Source organism: Ambystoma mexicanum, chromosome 12 (assembly GCF_040938575.1).
Source record: "Ambystoma mexicanum isolate Mex_15411 chromosome 12, UKY_AmexF1_1, whole genome shotgun sequence".
Taxonomy (NCBI): domain Eukaryota; kingdom Metazoa; phylum Chordata; class Amphibia; order Caudata; family Ambystomatidae; genus Ambystoma; species Ambystoma mexicanum.
Genome location: NC_090936.1, coordinates 1,012,969,169 through 1,012,990,619, shown reverse-complemented (window position 1 = coordinate 1,012,990,619; position 21,451 = coordinate 1,012,969,169). Strand labels below are relative to the sequence as shown.

At 41.3% G+C, this 21,451-nt stretch overlaps 1 protein-coding gene across 2 annotated transcripts in view; it reads right to left on the bottom strand.

The window, feature by feature from the left end:
• The window catches only part of LOC138514212 (transmembrane protein 53-like), a 319,429-nt gene that overhangs the window by 279,988 nt on the left and 17,990 nt on the right, over positions 1–21,451 (bottom strand). The window lies entirely within an intron of this gene.

The window sequence follows — 21,451 nt, the reverse complement described above, 5'->3', positions numbered from 1 at the left end:
AACAACCTATGACAAATTAGTCTTGCTGGTCACATATCCCATCTCTTGCACTAGCGCTCTGTGGCTAGAGCCTAGCCAGCCCACTCAATTCCTAATATTGTCCAAATGCGCACTTTAAGCCTTTTCTGAGAATTTCCCCATACCTGTAAGTCAGTACCAGAGGGCGTTCCTACCACAAAGTGTGCCGAGGCCATACAAATGGGAAAAGGTCCTGTATAAATGACAATTACAATACGAAGAAAAGTTAAATGGGCGAGTGCACCCCTCAAACTGTAAGTTGGCCTTCAACTGAACCTTAAGTTCTTGCCTCTCATAAGCCTTAGGTTATGAAAATGTCTGAGTTTCTAAATCAACAACCCTTTCCCTCATTTGCCAACTCGCAGATGCTGGTTTTGTTTCTCATGGGGTACAGTGTATCTATTTGAGCCAAGAGAGAGAGGTGGCATTGGAAGTTAGCGAAATGGGACCGGTCTGAAAATGGCACAGGGTAGGAATGCAGAGTTGCAGGATGTTTTGCCTTTTAAAGGCATACTTTTCCCTACTAACCAAATCCCCTCCAAGCTCTTCTGCGACCTTACAAAACACACACCAAACCCCCCACAAAAGGCCACCACAGGCCAAGCCATTAGCACAGCAACACTAACTGAGCCACGACTAAGCTCTCCTCTTTAGTCCCGTCACACTCATATCGGTGGCCATCCATAACCAAAGCACTGTAATCAGATTTTGGGCTCTTAAAATGCCGAGTCGGTCTCTTTTGCCAAACCCATAGAAAGCATACCCAGTTCTTGAGTGCCACTTACAACCTGCACCCATCAACACCACGGATTTCAGATCTGCCTTTCCTGCTGTCCCACTAAAGAAACCAACCCCCTTTTCTCTTACAGAGCTAAGCGCAGTGAGACCACCAAAAGTGGCATTCAGGCATGCATCATACAGGCCCACTTACTTTAAAGTGCATGCTGCTGTGCACACCTGCTTTAAAAAAAAAAAGGAAATAGAAAGAAACAATACTTGTGTGATAAGTCATTGTGATGCTTGGTACACCGTTATGCAATTATTATATTTTTAATTTTACAGCATTGTATCCATAGACATGTCACGTTACAAATAATTACCATCACAATGTTATTAAGAGCCTTTTGCTTATGCTTCAATGAGCAATGAAGAAATAAGACACTATGTGGGAATCGTCCATGTACCATTACAAAATGGGGCAACCACAGACACGCCAAATGTAGGTCAATATATGATTTTTTAAATCCAAATATCCATTAATCAACAAGATGAGAAATGCAGAGTGAATGCACCTAAAGATCGCCACATAAAAAGTAAACTGTATATCATGATGTTCCGACATCGCATTGTTTTACATACATGCACATAAATGCCATGACAGAAATGTGATTTCTTCAATGTCAAGAGAACAAACTTTGGAAACTTTGATCTAAAACATCTTTTCTGTACCTAAGGAACATGATACACAGTGCATGTAAAGAAATCCCACCACTCACATGTTGTCTCTCTTTTGTCTAAGATAATGGCTCTTTATCCAAATATATTTTTGAAGATACCACTAGACAGATATGCCCGAATATGTTTCATATCACCTTTGAAATATAACGTAAGCAATATTGTATACATCTGCCACTGGCTGCTCTGTAAGTAAAAAGGAGTGTATGGTTCATTAGTGTAAATGTTGGATCTATGAATGTTTGTGACTTTTTAAACAGACCTACACTATTGTCAAATAATTTTTAGCAAATATACCACTGTTTTTTGTAAACCAGCCACCCTTATAGTCTTTCCCCTCTTCTATATACCGTACCCCCAACTGACCATCTGCATTGTGAGGAAAACAAAGTGGGGAAAAATTCAGCAAAAGTGCAGGTCAGCAAAAGTGGGTAATACAGAAATATTGGAGATGCTGATGCGACAACCTGTGGAATGGATAGGTTTAGGTAGTGATTATCCTGTTCCCGAGTTCCACTCTGCTTTCTATGGTTTTGATCTAGAAACTGGTTGATATGCTGTCCATAGTGAGGAGCCAGACATCTGATAGACTGCAATGCTTTGTGTCATATACATACAATCACATTAAATGACGTATGCTTCAAACATAGGTCAACAGGGCTGCCCGCTGCAGGCATATGTTCACTTCACAGACTTTTGAGACCACCCATTTCTTTATATTAATTATTATATTACCAATTACTTTATATCATGATATATGTTTCAACACTACCTTTTCCAGAACACTTAGGCAAATCAATGCTGCACTAGTACTAGTGCCCAACTTCAACAAGAAATGGCAAGGATGGTTCTCTTTTTCTGTTCTGGCCGTGAAACTAAACACCCTACCTAAACCTCTCTGCCTGTAAGAGATCCACCTGAATTTCAGGAAATGGCTCAAGACTTGGCTTTTCAACCGACCACTTTGAAAGAAAAGAAAGATAATAGCAACAGACTAAATACTGTGCACCAGAAACCTGTTTTAATTTAAGACAGGCATTTTTCGAAACTCTTGGCACTACAATCAGCGGGAAACCAAGCCGATTCATGAAACCTCTCCTGTGTGGCAATGGTCTGCACCTTTAATCTCAGTGAAATCTATCACCAAGAGCCAGGAAGTGACAACACCCTCACCCCACTCTTTACTCCCCTCATCCCCCCAACAAACTGCTCTCTGCTAGAATCATGCATCCTTACACCTGCCACAGGTCTCCTAGGTCCAGTGCACTTAACATATTGAGACCATATCCATCTTCTATCAAGAACCATGATAATGTTTGCACTCTACAATCTGGGGGATGCCCATATGGCTAACCTGCTGTGGTGTGTCGGAACAAGGACTTGGACTCACTATGGACACGTTTATTTTCTTCTGAAATAAATTATAAGAAAAGGCCCATCCCTCCCTATTGCCATCGGGATTATCCTACCTAACTAAAGTATGCTTGTCTGTCATCTGGAAGTGCAAAGTAAAATGTCTTCAGTCCAGACCTAACTATCTGACCCACCCACAAATAGGAATAACTCCGAGTGGGGCAAATGTATGCCTTTCTTCTTCTGGTTGCTCCCCCAATGCCTTCTCTCCTGCGGCTTTCTCTCAGGGTTTTTATCTTGTCTGTGGGGTATTGCCCATATACAAAATGTCTCTGAAAAACATTTTCTTAGTATTATCTTCTTTAACACTCTTGGTTTTTTATTCATGAGCTCATGTAGCTCCTCCCAAACATTCATGGCTCTTGTACTCTCCTTAATGTTATCCGTATAACAATGCTTCTTGAAATGCTGTCTCACATTCTTTCCCTTGGTTTTATATTTTCTCACTTTCTTGAGGTTTAACCCTTGAGGTTTTGTTTGACTTTCAATTCAGGAATCCCCTTTGCCCCCCCACACCCCCTGTCCTGGGTCTCTCTACTAGATTCTATTTATGATCATATTTTTCGCTTGCCAGTCTTAATTCACAACACTAGTTACAGTTGTGTGCACCCCACAATTCAACACAGACTTCTCGTGGTTTTCCCCCTTCTTCCCAGGGTGCTTGTTTCCACTATCCTTCAGTTTCACAAGCCGCCTTATCCGTCACGTTATTTATCCGTTTCTCACTATGTTTCGTGTATGTCCAGTTATGCTGGTATTTTGTTCAAATGTCGCCATTGTGGCTTTGATGAGATTCTCGCCTCATAACAGTTTGCCCCAGCGGCCTCCCATTCACCCCAGTACCTTTGCTTGTCATGGGGAACCTTTTGGGACTCAGATACTCGACTTTGCTTTCTGGCTTCTCCATCTCCGGTTTTGCATGTTTCCCATGCTCAGCTTCTCTACAGGATACTGCCATCTATGCACACTGGTGGATGGAAGCCAACAGCACTCCAGGTTGAAATGATCTCGTCACTGCTCGTTGGACACCTGGCTCACCACAGTATGGCCGTGGTTACACCACCACATCTGGTGAGTCTTCTCTCCCAGTCTCTACAACAGACTTCCTGTTGTCCGCTTCGCCGGTGCTCCAGCTTCTCGAGCTGGCGTACGTCGCATTCAGAATTGTTGCGGGCTCTACAGCTTCGTTCTGGTCTGCCTCTCCAAGGCTCGATTAAGTCAGGGAGATTCCCCTGCTCACCATATCTCTCCTCCTATGTGATCCACTCATCACACTTCTATACAATGCTCTCCTTAAAGAAATATCCTATTTTCCCTTCGATGGCTCATTTGGTTCAGCATTGCCTGGAGCCAAAAAGAAGTTCACAGTAGTCTTCATGGAAGGCAGTCCCATATGGGCACATACAGTTGTTGGTCTAGGGAGTTCCCTGTGGGTATGAGAGTCCTTGTCCCCTAAGGGGTGTGGGTGCAGAGAAGAGGGGGGGGATCGTTGACAGTGAGGGGCCACTTGCCCAGACCTTGGGAGGTGGGAGGGGGTGGGCGGAAGCCTTGCGGTGTGGGCTCTCCTCCCTAGTCTAAAAGGGGGTGGCTCTGCCTTGGGGAGAAGGGACGAATACCCTTGATTCGTCACAGTGCCCAGTCGTTACCAACCACAAGCAACATAGCAATTTTCATATCAACACACAGGTACCAGGTACTTCCGACCTGCATCCATTAATACAAAAAGATCTCTACACATCTGCCTTCCCGCTATCCGACTATCACACCCTGCCCACCTTTCACAGAACCATGCACAGCGAGGCTGAACATATTTGGCAGAAGGGCACATTACATTAAATACTGTATACAGTGCCAATTGTATTGCTAACTATCTAACAAGGTGAGTTCGCCTTTGGTCTTGAAGGGGGTGACAACAACCATCCTTTCAAACTCAATTAACAGAAAGGAATAAAGGTTCAGATGCCACGGGCCTAATAGCCACTGCAGACACTATGTCAAGAGCTAATCCTTTGGCTGGCCACAAGAGACAAGTCTCCCCAAATCATGGCGACACTTGCCAAGTTCAAAGTGTAGACTGTGATGAATGATTTAGGAAGGGTTGGATTGTAATGTGTGTTCTACAAGCCCTGAAGTAACCCACAGCTGTCCTCGACATTTAATTGAGGAAAAGGTGCAGACCATTGCCACACAGGTGTAAATTGCATTCCAGAAACTGCATACAGATATGACTTATGTTGCAAATGTGATGAATATGGCTCCATTAGACTCTGCAATGTCAATAATAAAAGTAGACCACAAACAATGTAGCTCTAGACCTAGAATATTGCCATTCCCCGTCACTGTACTTCCTGCTCCAAAAGATACTATCCAACCAATACAAAAGGCCAGACAGCCTATCATGTGTCCACCCCCATTTCTCATATACACCCAGAACCCAGGGTACAAAGTATACTTAGAATCAACAACAACAACAAAAAGAGACCATTGCTCTACTTATACTTAGAAAAAGATTGCTTTCCAGTACTTTGCTTTCAATTCTGAATCACTCCCATCATTTTTGCCAAACAGGTATTTTCAGTCTTTGTTCCTATTGTCTTCATATGTCTACAGAAACTTTGCATTTTTTTTCTCACTTCTACCCAAAATGTCTCCAAAGTTTACTTTTTTATTGATGCCTCATGCATTTTGGTTTCGCTGTGCAACACTTACATTTTAATCTTCTGCATCAAGTTTGTAATTATTTTCATGTCACAGCATAGTGGGATTTAAATGTCCTTTTTTCCAGAATTGCATTGAGCAAATAAAATGACAACCGGTATTGGGATGGGATGTCTTAACTTTAATCATCCGAGGACACGCGGTACAATGCTCCACATTTTTCCTAAACTGTCAATGATAGATACTTGGTTCTTCAACTGTGATTTCCAAATTCCAAAGTTGACAGCCATGCCAATGATGTCATGACGGATGTAAAAGACAACCGTTTCCACGGGAGCTGAAAGCATTTTTTCCCAGCCATGTACGAGTCATCTCAATTTACAAGAAAGGGTAGTCTGAGACAGACTTAGGTCATTGGCAAATGCTGCTGCCACTAGCTTTCAGCATACACAAGCAGAAACGAGTATCAAATAGAACCATATTTTGAATTTATTAGGACACCTCCAATTCTAGAATATTCTGCAACACGTTTCAACTTCTACTTGGTCCACGGTCTCACATTTCTTGAAGAATGCATGCAATCCATTCACAAAATAGGTCACAATCTTCATTTAAACTGATTGAAGAAGCATGTAATGTTCCAGTTATGTTCTATGCATCGCTTGTCATCAGTGAGATGTATTTCTCAGGTTTCAACTTTCCAACGTCAGTATCCTTATTAGGAGATGCACGTTAACTCATTTAGCTAGCACTGTTCACAAGTTAGAATTTTTACTCTATTATAGAGAGAGCAAATGGAAGCCCTGCAATGGGTGAAACGACAAGAGACTTTGCTTGATCCTCATGCAATTTATTTAGTTTACTCCCAACGTGCTGAAAACGCGCAGGCATCGGGCGCACAGAGACACAAAATAGGAACGTATAAAGACAGGACAGAGCAGGAGCTCTCAGGAGGTTCTTTTGAAGACCGCCCTTCGGCTAAACAGCAGAGTCTTCAGGGATTTTTGAAAAGTGAACAGATTAGTTTCCCGTCGCATCTCCAGAGATGTGGAATTCCAGACACGAGCTGACTTGACTGAAAAGGATCTGCCTATGCCTAAACCAGGTGTCCGCTTGAATCTGGGGCAAGATAAGAAGGCAGAATTGCCTGACTGCAGAGCCCTCCTTGCTACATAGATGACCCATCTTTCCTTCAAATATGTAGGGGATTGGTTATAAAAAGGCACTTATGAACCATTGTGGATGCCCTAAATTCAATTCGAGCTGGTACCAGGAGCCAGTGTATATCTTTCCCGATAGTGGAGACATGGGCCTGATTTACAGAAGCGTTCTGAAATGGCAAAATCCCCTAGGAAAACGCTCTGTGAATCAGGCTCATGGTCTCTCCAGGAAACCACATTTTTATAAGGTGTATGGTATCATTTTGCAGGAACTTAGACACCCTTTATTTGCACCCAATAGGAGGGCACTACAGTAGTGGAGTCTTGACAGAATGATGGCTTGGGCTATGGTACTGCAGTTGTCTTCCGAGATGAAGGTTTTATGCCCCTGAGAAGCCCAAGATAATATTGGCAGTTTTTAGTCACTTGGTTAACATGTACCTCTGCACTAAGGGAGGATATTCCAGATAAATGCCCAGTGGTTTTGCTTATCCAAGTGCAGGGATGTTACTGTCTGCAATACTGAAGCTAGTCTATCTAGAGTCTAGTTTAGCTCAGCTTGAGGAGCGTTGAATATCAGAAGCTCCGTCTTACTGCCATTGAGGCACGTCCAAAAGCATACCCCATTCTCAGCGAGGAGATCACAAAGCGGTCTGATGTAAACATTAAATAATGTAGGTGATAAACAACAGGCCCCCTGAGGCATTCTACAAGATATGGGGGCAGGCCCTGAGGTGGTGTCACCTCAGTGTAACAATCTGTCTTGCATTGTGCAAGGTGTTGGTTCCTCCAAGGCCTGTTGATTGTAAACATGTTATTTTTGTACGGTATATGTTGTTGTTTCATTGACTGTCCCTTGACCCAATTTATATGATCAACAGGGCCAAACAGCAACGTCTAATACTGTACCCAACTACATAGACATCTAGTTTGGCTTGCTATTTCTACAACGACAGGTTTGTTTTTATAACATTCTATATGTTGATACTGGATCAATATTTTCTTCCATAACTAACCATTTTATTGTCTACGATCTATGCTATGTTTGATGCTATTCAGTTTTGTCTTATGATAAAATTATGTTGAAGTCATGATTAAGTTTGTGTATTTTTATAATCCAAGTAAAATGTCAGGGTGTATTGCCACAAACCGATAATATTTTATTTATACACGTGTGTATTAACTATAATCGGAGGAGTTATATACTTTTTTTTTATAGACCATAAAATCTGATACCAATTGAACCAATCTTCATTTCTAATTGTGTGTTCACAGTTGAAAATATTATAATTTGAAATTACAATTTTTATATTTGTATTGTAATGTATGATACAGGTGATGATCAGGATGGCCACAGCATCATTGTAAAGCACTGAACGGCACGGTTTTATGGATCTTTATTATCCAATGTCAGCAATATTTTTCTTTAACTTTTGGTAAAAACCTTGTTTTTTTTGGTGAGCATCCCATTTCGTTGTCCAATATTGAATTGTTTTCACAAATGTACAACTCGGTTCCTCATCTTGCAAAAAAAAGACATGTTACGTCATACGATTGGGTCTCTGAAACATATCTAGATATATGTATTAGAACTTCTGTATATTTGTTCATTTTTTTTTGTCAAATTGAATCACAGGCATGAATGTTTTATGACAGGATGGTGTGTTGCCTAATGAAAATGTATTTGCCAATCTTGTTTGCTAGTGCAATCTAGTCTTGTCCATTTTCATCACATTTCATAAGGATGAAACCATTACGTCAGCGTTGCCGTTTCATCAGGCAATGCCCAGGGTGAGCCGCCATGCTTTTCTCTTTATGTGCGTTTTATTTTCAGTGGTTACAGGTATCATCATGCATTTTACCAGTGTACATGTTTGTAGTCTCTAGGCATAGATTGATTAATATCGACAAGCGCTTTCCATTTATAAATATGGTTGTTCACCATCAATAGGCTTATTTTTGTCCAACAGGGCAAAACGGTCATACTTTTATGGCTGGACCATATGACACTACTAAAAAGGCAACAAATATTTGATATTATTGCTTTGATGTTGAAAGCTATCAAAATCGAGAAGCGTAAGCAACACAGTCCATACGCTATGTCTGTTTTCTATCCATACTTCGATTTGAAAGTAGAGCATACAAATATTTTACATACTCATTTATAATTGTGTTCACTTATCTATTCACTTCTTGTACTGGAGGAGGATATTGTAGTGGGCAGTCTTTTTTAAGGATTGTGCGACTACACCAAAAGAGGGCAGGTATTCTACTTTATGTTTATTCATGGGTAGGGCTTGTTGAAAGCAACCATAGTGAAAGTCATTGCTCTCTCTATAGGCCGATTACAATGCATATCCACTTGACTATTACATGTTTTAACTATTTCTTTTTTACAATTTTCTGATCTTTTCTTGTTCAAAAGGAGTCTAACTTTATGTCGACCAATGCCAGTACAATACAAGGAGAAAAAGGTATACTAGGTGTATTGCATTCGTATTTTTCAGGTGGTTCTTTATTCAACGTCATAGTGGTGAGTGTATGCCGATTTTAACATATAGTGGCATGCCTTGTACTTGCGTCGTTATTCTTCCTGTATATTAAAGTTAATTCCCTTTACAGCATCATGCCAACGTGATGGTGACTAAATTCAGGGCCATACGGCACCATGAAATGAGCACAGGTGTGACATGCTTGTTAGAACTGTTATTGTTTACAAAATATTCTGTTCACAAGAAATTTAAATGTGTATGAAAACGCCACCCAGGTACATGATCTGACACCACCTGGCAGCACTGGCCAAAAAAAGCGCCGGCCGACCCTCACCAACTGGCAACTGCAGACCACTCATTAATCACGCAACTCACATCAGTTATCCACAGACGAAGGACAGGTCTATGAGCCTTTGGTACCTGGTAAAACCTAATGCAATGCCCAAATAAGGAACATGGTTACGCTCCACTAGGTGCAAGCCGGCCTCAATCGTGGCAGCCTCACCTAGGGACACCCACATCCAACTAAATACACAGTGCACATCAGCCATCCTCAGTTTATAAACTACTGATAAGTCTATTTTACTTGTGGACATAACGAACACACTGCTATTGCATACACTCCCAGCCTCCTCAACACCATTCCTCATGCCTTACCTCTTAAGAGGCAAATTGTAGCACTGCTAGTCTGCCTAACCACTTATCTCAGCCTAAGCCCACACACATTCTAAGCATTAAGACAGCTTACCTTACCTGGACCAGGCATTAGGACAGCCTGTCCCCAGCACTTACCTCCATCATTACACATAGAAGACCCCTGATTTTAGCCAGTCTCTTGCACTTATATGCATGAGGATTCCCAGCGAAGTGCAATTAAAGATAAGCGAGTAGCCTCAATATTGCACCTAGAAGGCAGTAGGACAATCACACTATTTTGCTTAGAAGATGCAATATGATAGCTTTTTCAAGATGCTGAGAAGACCTATTATGGAAACCCAGCTACTGCGCCTAGAGTACTCTCTCACACGGACATGATTAAATAGTCGCTTAAATAGAAAAGCTCCATCCGAGCCTCAAGGTACATATAAACATCTCCCCCAGGCATGATGTGATATATATCATGTCATTTATAACACACCTGTACAAAAGTGTTTCGAGGCGTGACGGGCATGGCTACCCACACACACCAAAATACAGCGACGATCTATGACAAAATTCAGTCCAACTGGACACATAAGTAGTCTCTTGCACTCATGCACTCTCCTGACCTTCTTTAGCACCCAACCACATGCCTGATCTCTTGGGTTGCTTACTGGAGCCCGACCAGCTCACCCAATTCCTCACCTTGGCCTAATGGACCCACACACATTCAAAGCCTTTTCTGAGAAGTTTCCATACTCTGGACTTCGGTCCCAGAGGGCGTTCCCACCACAAGCGCCTTGGGACCATAATGATAGGTAATGCCCCGGGGCCCATAGTTAGTGAAGGCCCAGGGGCATTAACTTATGCAGTAATGGGCCACAGTCTCGGGGCATCTAATACCTCGGCCTGTTAGACCGGGGTACTAGTGTTTTTTTTCCCCGGCTGCGAGACATGTTGCGATTCGCAGTGAAAGAAAAAAAAAGGAAAGTAAAAAAAGGACACAAAATGGCCACCGCGGACAGAAAACGTAGTCCGTTTTCTCTTTTTGTGGCTGCCATAAGAAACAAAGAAAATGGCTGCCATGGAAGGGGAGACCCTTCTCCCTTTCCATGCCAGCCATTGAAATAATTATAAAAAAAAGTAAACCAAAAAAATGCCTGCCATGGAAAGGGAGAAGGCACTTCTCCCTTTCTGTGGCAAACATTCCGGAATGAAAATGCAGTTGGGACCAGAGCAAGCTGCACGCTGTGGCGTGCTCGGGATTACTAAGCAGTAAGGCTCAGAATGTAGCCAATCAGAGGTAAGTCTTTTTCTTTTTTATTGCGCCAGGTACTAATGTTACTCATCAATAAAAAACAAGGGCGCGTATATAGAATACATGAATATATACAACAAAAATTCAGTTTTTTTATGTAAGGGCTTCAATGATGTCTTCAAAAGGTAGCAATGCAAAGTCTTGTTTTCAAACATTTACAGATAGCACCCACATAAAAAATAATAAAAAAAATATATATGGTATCCATTCAAATAGAGGCCAAAGAAAAGGAAAACTCAAACCACACCTAAACACCAGGGATGGTGGCAGTCAAACAATGGTGACTTTGGAAGAACCGCTGCAGATTTCGGAACCTCAATCCAATCTGGTCATGGTGGAGGCCCACATGCAGTGGCCAGAATTTGAGTTGAGCATCACTGTAGAGCCACGGAAAGTAATGAAATTGCCAGCATCAACAGAAGAGGGAACAACATTATGTGCAGCAATCAACACCATCGGATAGTCTTGGTGTAATATTCTGAGGTCGATTTCCCCATTTCGGCAATTACATCACACCTAGCTGAATTATCCCCGGTGGAAACCAAGGTAATCTCAAAATAAATTGATAACAAAAGACCCCAACTATGGAATGTCAAGTGTGGAGGAAATGAAGCTGAAAACACAATTGCCAACAAGCGGCTTTCGATGGAACCAAAATACATAGTGTTTGGCTGCTGCCTGCTTGATATTTTAAGATGCTAAAAAGCATGCAACACACTGAAATGGGGCAACAGATGTGGGAAACCTGCGATACAATATAAAAGACAAGTATTTGGAACAAACCAGAACATTTCAGGAAGTTGTGAGGATGAACACTTTCTTGGTCCACTCAACCAATGCTTAGGAATGTTCCAGCAAGACATTTCTTACGCACTGCTATTTATTCGCTGACCATTTACAATAAATACATTTTGTAAATGTTTTGGATTGAAGTTCCTTTCTAAAACTCTGTGCTATAAATACCAGAGCAAATACCTATTCCCTGCAATACAGGCCGCGTGGAATCAAGAGCAGGTGCACTGGCTAACGCTCCGGTGGATAAAAGGCTTTGGCTGGCACATGATGGACAGTGCGACAGTGTTGGATTTTAAACAAAGTATTGCGCTTACCAGCTCCAGTACTTGGAAAATAAAGAAAAGGGTAAGCTCGATGGTGGTGCCAGCAACTGAATGTACATCCTTTGTTGTCATGGAAGCAGTGATGCAAGGCTGAGGGGTAGAATGGGCAATTTGGCCGCAAGGGATCTCGAAGAAACCAGTTGAGGAAAAAGTGGGAAGCTGATTACCACGTTTCAGGTAGAGTGGGGAGTTGAGAGTGTGGCCCTAGGTGTTAGGGAGGAGCCATGCCTTGAAAAAGGAGGATCTTGAATTCCTTCTGGAAATGCAGAAGCGAGGTGTTGATGGGGAGCTCATTCCAGTGTTTATGTGCGTAGATGTAGAAGGCCCATCTTCTGGTTCCTTCCATACTGCACTGGCGGAGTGAACGTCCGCACTTGTCCTTGCTTCTGGTGGATCTTTCGGCCTCTGGAGATGCTCAATTTCACAGGGAGGTCTCTTGGGGACTTCTGGGTAACAGCCTTGTAGATGATGCTGCAGAATTTGCAGAGGATACATGCTTGCAGCTTGAGCCTATGTAGTTGGAGGAGGCTCAGGATTTGGGAGTTCTTTGAGGAGTCGTGCTGCATCATGCAGGACACATCTCGGGGGTGCCAGGGTAATCACCGGAAGGCCTTACAAAAGGGCATTGCCACCATCCAAGTCAGATCTGAGGTTTTTTCTGGGATGAAGGGCTTGATTTTCCACAGGAAAGTTATGTCTTCCTTTCTATTTGTTGTTGGAAGGAGAGGTGTCAGTCAATGTCAAACCAAAGGGACTTGGTGCAGTGTCCATTTAGGCCCACCCCCCAAGGTTATTATAATTTTTTATTTATAAACATGCTTAATACACAGAGGTTTCTAATTGCAGACCCGGGATTGACCCGGTGTTGCTCTGCGTTGGCTTGCTTACAAGACAAGGGCATTGCCCCTGGCTATCCTCCTGGCTCATAGCTCCCGGTTCATAGCAGATGGCCAGGTCTGGGTGTGAGGGTGTTTGGTGTTGTTGGTAAACAGAAGCAATTCAGTCATGGAGGGGCTGAGCTTGAGGTAAGCACTGGATGTCCAGGACTGGACCAATGTGAGGCAAGCCTTGAGCATGTGGATGTTTGTGATAGTGGATATCTTGAGGTAGATGTGCGTGACAGGATTTTAAGTGTCTCAATCACTTTGATGGTAGCCGTTTGTGCCGCATCTGGGTCTGAAGTAATAGCCACAGACACACATGTGGGCATTATCAAAGTCATGCAAGAGAGGTTCTCACAGACCAGGCATCGATTCAATGTTTGATATGTGTCAAAGGATGTTGCCAAGAAAATCAATTGAGCAGGCAAAGTAAGCTGCGCAGAACTACTAAAATGGTTGCAGTTCCTAAGTAATCACCTCTAGAGAAGTTCTAGAAACTGTGAAAAGTCAATGGACATAATGTTGGAAAAGTGGCAATTGCTCATCCACCATTGCTGCTAAACATTCCTGGGGTCAAAAACATACCATAATTCATGTGCACATCCACCTCTGGTAGAGGAAGTGAAGCAGGGGAAAAAGTCAGCGTCGCCACCTCGTACAGCTCTCGTAACAGTGTGCAATGAAGGACTCACCAGGGATATGAAGGGCCTTTTCGAATTTTGCTAAACTAGGATTTGAAGGTTTTCCACAACATGCGTCTCAAATACAGGCTCAAACAGTGGTATTTCAGCACAGACTGTATGGTAGATCTTACACGCCTTGCTGTTACTTTATCATAATTAGAACATTGGTAGGCAACAGGGTAGTACTGCTTGTGAATTCCATTACGGGTTGGCCTTCAGAAAAATACAAAAAGGATTAGGTTGCAACACCCGTCTTTGAATGAATGGAATTTTGAGTTCATGAGAGATCTCACTTCAACAGTCTAAGAACATGTTTCTACCACAAGCTAACTCCATGCCCAAGAATATAGCTCAGTAGAATATCTTCCCATGTCTGCCATAGTAGCCAAACCAACCAGCAGATTTATATAAAATTGTGATATGGTCATTGAAAATGTGTTTATATTGTAAAAATGTCCCATTTACAAGCTGCATTGCAATATAAATTACAAGTAATATAATATTATTATTATTAGGGTATGGAGCGTGGACCTAGGTTCAGCAAGCAATGGAGTACTTTACAGTCATAAGGAGAAGAATGGTGGGGGAGCAGAGAAACAAGGGCTCTAGAACCAATCAGAGGATGGTGTTTTTCTATAAATCAAGAATTGTGGTCTGTTCATATATAACAGGCTTTTAATGTATGTAGATGGGTAAATTATTTGTAGAAATGTATTATGTTTAAGTGATTATTGATAGCAGGTATAAAAGGAGGTGGAGAGATCATTGATGAATAAAATGTCATTTCTTTGTCTAATGTTAATTTTCCTTACAACTAATAATGTTTCATCGATGTGAATTCTAGTGTTGCAACTTTGTTTTTGAGTTAAAAGCAGTAGGTGTATAGGCACACCACACAATGAGTGTTCAGTTATAACTAGCATTGGTTGGCTGCAGACAAATAAAAGATTAATTAGATTGTGGCTGAAGGGTCCTCTATGTTTTACAAGATGAGAAGACATCATTATAATGTACACAGAGTTCCTCATAACTAATAAATAATTTAAATTTGGGAGAGGCTCTTTCATTCCTACCCAGTGCCATGCACCAGTGGTGCCAGCACTGGTTCGGAGTACAATTGATCATTGCAACTCTCTGTATCTGGCTCAACCTCTGTATCTATTCCATTGTCTGCACGTACTGCAAACCTCTGCAGCGAGGCTTGTGGTTGGTGTCTCCAACCGCACACCTATGTCTCCCGTACTGTGCCAGTTGCACTGGTTACCAGTACTAAAAAGGGTCCAGTTCAAAGCCCTGTGTATTGTGCAGCGGGCCTTTTATGTTTCTGGCCCCCGGGTACCTAAGGGATAGATTCCCTCCTTATGTCCCCAATCGGCCGTTAATATCTTTGTCCTCCTGCCAAACTCTAGTCCCATGGGTGCGACTCCCTCGGGTTGGAAGGCAGGCCTTCTCAGAGCCTGATGCTGAGCTATGGAACAGGCTGCCACTCTCCCTTTGTGGATCCCCGGATCATCTCCCCTCCCGGAGGCAGCTGAAGACCTCTCTCTTTCAATAAAGTGTCCCGGTTTTTAAAAGTTTTATTACTGATGGTGGCTTCGGTATCAGCGCCATGATGCCTTTGATGAACGAGCGCTTTATAAATTCATTATCATCATAAATTTAACATTTTCAAAATCGACACCATTTACCAAGATGGAAATTTAAACATTCATCAATGGTCTTTTAAGAAAAGGCAGCAAGGAAACATATAGTAACTACAGACCATAATTAATCTTTTATAACGTGCTATATTACCTGAGACCAGTATCTAAATGTGGGACCGGGATTCGTACCCGTTTTGCTCAACATGTCCTGCTTCCAACACACACGCTACCGCTGAGCTATCCTCCGAACCCAGTCATAGTCTAGAAGTTAGAACTATAATTCGAAGAATGGCACTTTGAGTCACTAATATTACAACAGGTGCATGAAAAAGCAGAGCAATAAATAAATAAATCACATTGTAAAGCTGCAGTAGAGTATAAATAATGGTCCTAAATTGTTTCATATGTAAGGCGTTTCACTCGGTCAGGAATACGAACAGTGTAGAGCCGAAGAGTAGGTGTACACTACCACACGACTCATCAGCCTTGTGAGCTACTATTTCAGTGGAATGGTGGAAGCAAACTTCTCACGGTCACACACAATGTTTCACACTAGACTCTCCCCTTTCTTCCACCATTCAGCTAACATGGAAGAACTTGCCACTAACACCTCTGCATAATCAAAAGAAAGAAACCTTTGAAATAAAGTTTAAAGCAACTGTTTTATATTCCACCTTAGGAATAGGGTGTGGTCTACATGAAATTTAACATTGTGCCAAGTAATGTTGTTCCTCACATTGTGAAAGTTATGGCTTTCGCCTTGAACTAAGATTTATGCAGCAGGTGCATCAACTCCTTCAAATCACAGTAATAGTATATATTATTCATTTTCAATTTATTAGGCTAAACTCAATAGGTTCCTGTTACTTTCTTTTTAAGTGTGGACGGTGCATTGAAGTCAGAGTATACAATGGATAACTTTTCATAAAATCAGATAAATTAAGTGTGTTCATACTTTTAAAGGGAATTTGTGACATCATAAATATGTCCCGGGACAAGGAAGAGGGGTATTGAGGTAATGATCTAAACGAACATCATGTGTAATGAGAATCTTCATCTGTATGAGTCTGCTCGTGTCTGTTCTTGGCACTAACTCGAATTCTTAAGAAGGCATACAGAACAAATAAGGTTTTTCATTGAGCATAGTTATTACACAACGGGTATTGATAAAAATTGTCAGGTTTTAACTTCATCGGCATACAATCATTAAAATAGACACATGCAAATTAGAGGCTGGGAAAAATTAGGTACGAAAACTACTACTTAGGACTGGCCTTTTGTAAACCGTGAACTTCGACAGAAAAGGAAATAGAGCCCATGTACATCTACTGATGACCTTCATCAGTCAAAGGTAATCTCTAGAAAACACAACTATGAAAATCCACAGGAGTCTAGCATGCCACCTGATGAAATGGTGCAACCCATCTATTTGGAATAAGAAGGTTTTTTTCCTTGTTTATTTTTTTTAATGACTGCATTGCGAGGACCAAAATGTTAGAGAATTGAACAGAGAAAGCAACCAACATGGAAGTGAGGTGTAACAGATTTGATTTTAACATGAAATTTGATATTTTTTAAAGTGGATTACCAATGTATCGGTAAAAACAGAAAATAGCAAAATGATGCAACATGTATTCATATGGACATATATATATTAAAGTTTTCTTTTTCGACCAACAGGTTAATCGACTAAACCTGTCGCTGCCACAGAATTTATGTTCAACCCGACGGGGTATACAGCCAGCATGTGAATGTAGCACACCCTAAAGTAACAATGATATGGGAAGACAGAGCTGGGCCAGCTTGCCCACTCGCAGTCCCTAAAACAAAAGCAATGTGTCTGTTGAAAGCCTGTGTTAAGAAGATTTGTCATATCTCTGAACTCATACACGTTTGTTCCCCGCCATGTAATCCTCTCACTCACACTATTATATACAGCAATAGGCTGTCTCACCCGCTAAAAATAAAATTGGGTGTTTTCAACAGCACTCGGGAGAGACACACAAGGTTGAGAGATATGATCTGGCCATGAGTCCATGGAGCATTGCCAGTAACAAGTACGTCTTTTGAAAACTGCATCTCCAAAGATAAGTGAATAGTTTCATTGGGATCTTGAAGTGAGACTTTTGGCATAACAGTTGTATTCTGCATTGCTTTTTGAAGGAATTATCATGCAGGACAAATATTAAAATGAAGAAGCCGCCACCTAATAACACAACAACGAAAACGTAATCATATAAGTGGACATATGTTCTTGGAGCCGTGCACTATTTGAATACCTCTCATCAATGTATCTGGCAATTTAAATTTGAATACAAACCATATATGCACACATTAACACTTCTACTCCTTTGGTACATTCTGCATACCATATGAAAATAATTCTGTGCAAAGCGAGTGAAATATATATATATCTATGCATGATTGTCTTCCGTGTCTGTGTGGTGAAACATACACCAACGCGTAGACAGTATGTTTAGCTTTGTCGTCGCCACCAGGGCATTTTATCTTACGTGGATCATGCAGCAGATTACGTTATCACAAGATGGCGGGTGGGAACAGGTGCGGTTCAAGTTATTTAATGTTCGAAATTAAAGTTACACTCCCCAAAAAATAAAAAAAATAATAAAATTAAAAAAAGTATCAAACATATATATGGTGTTATGCAGATGTCATTACAGATTGTCGAACCAAACATGGGGGTCAACCTTTCCTTTACATAGCTACAGTATCTGTCTCAGGTTTTCTGTAATCACATGACAATCCTTTTGAAAAAGCATTATTGGTTTTGAGGGGACCATGTAGTTTGGTGCGATGTGCAAGCTCAGTTTCTGTACCAGTGCGTTTATGTTGGTGTGTGAGTGCATTGAAGTGGGAAAAAAAAGGAGATTGATTTCATTTGTTTCCCTCAGTTCCACAAGGGCCCTCGTTTACAAGAATAAATGTGTTACTATATTTAGTAAAGGTGTGAATGATACTTTCTTTTTCGTAAAATAAAAAATGTCCAGTTCTCCATGTGTACAATTTGTTTTAAAAGATATACACCCAGTTGTATTAAAGAGAAAAAACGTAACTAGCCTTGACCTTCAGTAGCCCAGCTTTGTGTGTCAGTCACAAACAGGCATTCCAAGGCTACGACAATTTGTAATTTGAATAAATGTGCAAAAATACTACTTTCAATGCATTTCATTTACAGAAAAAAAAATAGAGATAAATAGGTGCAAAATGAGAAGAAAATAAATATGGATAAATACAGACGGAAATGTAGAAAACAAAATACCATAAAATATGGAGCTTCAGTTATAATCAGGGTGGCAAACTGAATTTCAAGGGGTTATCCTCCATTTTGATGTCCAGCAGTTTTGTTCCACAGCGAGGTATCCCTTGATCCAATACACCCAAGCGCTAGTCTTTTTCTGAACTGGGATAACCTTCTAGCTGCTGCTGAGTTAAGCTCAAGGGGTGGATAGTAACTCACGATGTAGGGTTCAAGATAGATCCTTCATGGAATGAGGCCCCGGCTATGTTGATAGTAAGGCCCCTTTAACATAAGGCAAATGGGACTTTCCATCCCGCCTTCCAAAAACATTCATAAAACCATCCAGCTGCAGTCCCAATTCACAGGTTTGCACCCATTTGCATCCCTTCTTGCTAAATGAGAAAAGCTACTGCAGCTCAAGAGTGGTCATATAGCAAATCACGTGCTGCATCTCTTTTACTCTAGAGCAGGGGTCTGCAACCTTTGGCTCTCCAGACGTTTTGGACTACAACTCCCATTAGCCCAAGCTCGCAAACCTCTATGCTGAGTGTTCATGGGCGTTGTAGTCCAAAACAGCTGGAGAGCAAATGGTCTAGATCCAAGGTCTCCAAGCAGTAAACTGTGAGTCAATGGTAACTCTCCTGAGGCTTCCAAGTAGCTCTTCACATCAGCAATGTAGCTTAAACCTAATTTCTAAGTAGCATAGAACTGTACAAAACAGGGTGATGAATGCATGGAGACAACATTTAGAGTGATGGGAACAATGTATAGGTGTATCCCCTTTGGCGATGTTCACAACCTGGGAGATCTACAGAGATCTGTGGGGAACCTGTATGCATAAGGGGATTTTCAGTCTTTCAATACTGGGTTGAAATGATGTAATTTATAAGCACAGTGTTGGAAACAAATGTGGCAAAACAACATAAAGTAATTCTCTAACATATGGAAAATTCCAACAGATGGTCTGATCAGCAACAGTACACGGGATATGCCGGCATTGCCACTGTAAAACATGTATTGCAAGCAATAAGTCAAAAATTGTCATTTTAAACCATTTTTGTGATTCTCAGGACCTCAATACGCCAGAGTGCTGTACGTGCAAGCAAGGCATGGCCCATTGGCCATGCACCAGAATTACCTGCATGGAGAGGCAGCGATCCAGTGGGCTGTTCTCTGAGACACTGCCTCTTTCATAAAGGCAAGATGGGTGGCAGGTCTCCACCCATTATGAATAAGTCACCCCTAGCTACAAGCATACTGTTTTCGCTCAAAGTGTTAATATAACAATTCATATATTGTCTGGTGGGGTGTTCTACTATTTGTGCACATTTCAAGTCATCCCTATACATTTTTATGTTATTGTAGCTTTATGGTTTACACTTTCTTTGCATGTAACTTGATTGCATGGTTTCCACATGTTCATTTTTTTGTTCTTGCAAATTATTTTGACAAAACCTTTGAAAGGTACTCGACAAAGTAGGATTCGGCCTACTTTTCCTTGGCTGAATTCTGCGACCTGGCTTGTGAGCAGTTTCCATGAATTGGGGGATATGCTAAACTGGCACTGGATAATTTTTTTTGACAAAGCAGAACACAGTTTACAGTTAATCATTTTTAAAACTGTATAAAACATTGATTGAAATACTCCTCAGACTGATTCTTTTGCGGCTGCATGTGGAAAAACAAATAAATGACCCCTGATGAAAGTCTGGATGCAGATGCACCATTCAACAAAAGACAAAAGATGTACCATTTCCATCCAGAGTGGGGTCAGATTTGTTTTCTTCTCGTTTAAAAAGAAAACGTGAACTATTAATCTATGGTGCCCAAGTTACAGTGGGGGGCAGGGGGAGGAAGTAATGCTGAGAGGTATTTTGCAATAATAAACCAATTATGAAAAAAGAAATTCCCCAAGGAAGCAGTATGCAATCCTCAAAAGTACGTCAACCAAACGCTGCAATGCAAATTCTGGTACATAGGCCACCTTCAAAGTTGCCAATTACTTGATGAAAAACAAATGTACTTTTACAGATGGTGCAATTTGAAAGGGCGATGTGACTCCCTTGCCTGAGTCAGTTGTAAGGGATTTTAAAAACTGTCCTGAATTCATGTCTTTAGGGAGTTCGGTGCAAACACTATGGCAAGGAGGGTCTCTGCACTATCAGCCAATGTGATTGTGCATCTCTGTGCATCTCTGCAAATCTACCTTTCTCATACATGACCTTCCTGAAATTAAAATGATCCGGTCTGACAGCATTCGAGTGATGTTGCGGTTTCAAGATACACACCAGATGATGGAGCACTGGTGGAGAGCACACAGTGTCAGCATTCACATTATAGGTCTTGAGTGGTTTCCTACATTCCGATATGCTTGACAATTTTTGGGAGACAGCCAACTAAAAACATAAAGAAATAAATATGTCTAGACGTTAATATCGGTTCCATGTGATAACTTTGCTGCAAAAATTTTGCCATACAAAAATATCGCCATATTTTAGCGGCAAAATTCACAATGGACCCTGCGGGGGACACCCTCGCAACCCCTGCTCCCACATAATATCCCCAATAAAAATATCGCCTATGGCGAACCAAACGCCCATATTTACGGCGATATTTTTGTTGGGGATATTAGTACCCGATACCTTAATATCATGATAAATGCATAGGTTGTTCCTTTTTTTTATATAAAGAGTAATTAAATCGTCAAAAACAAA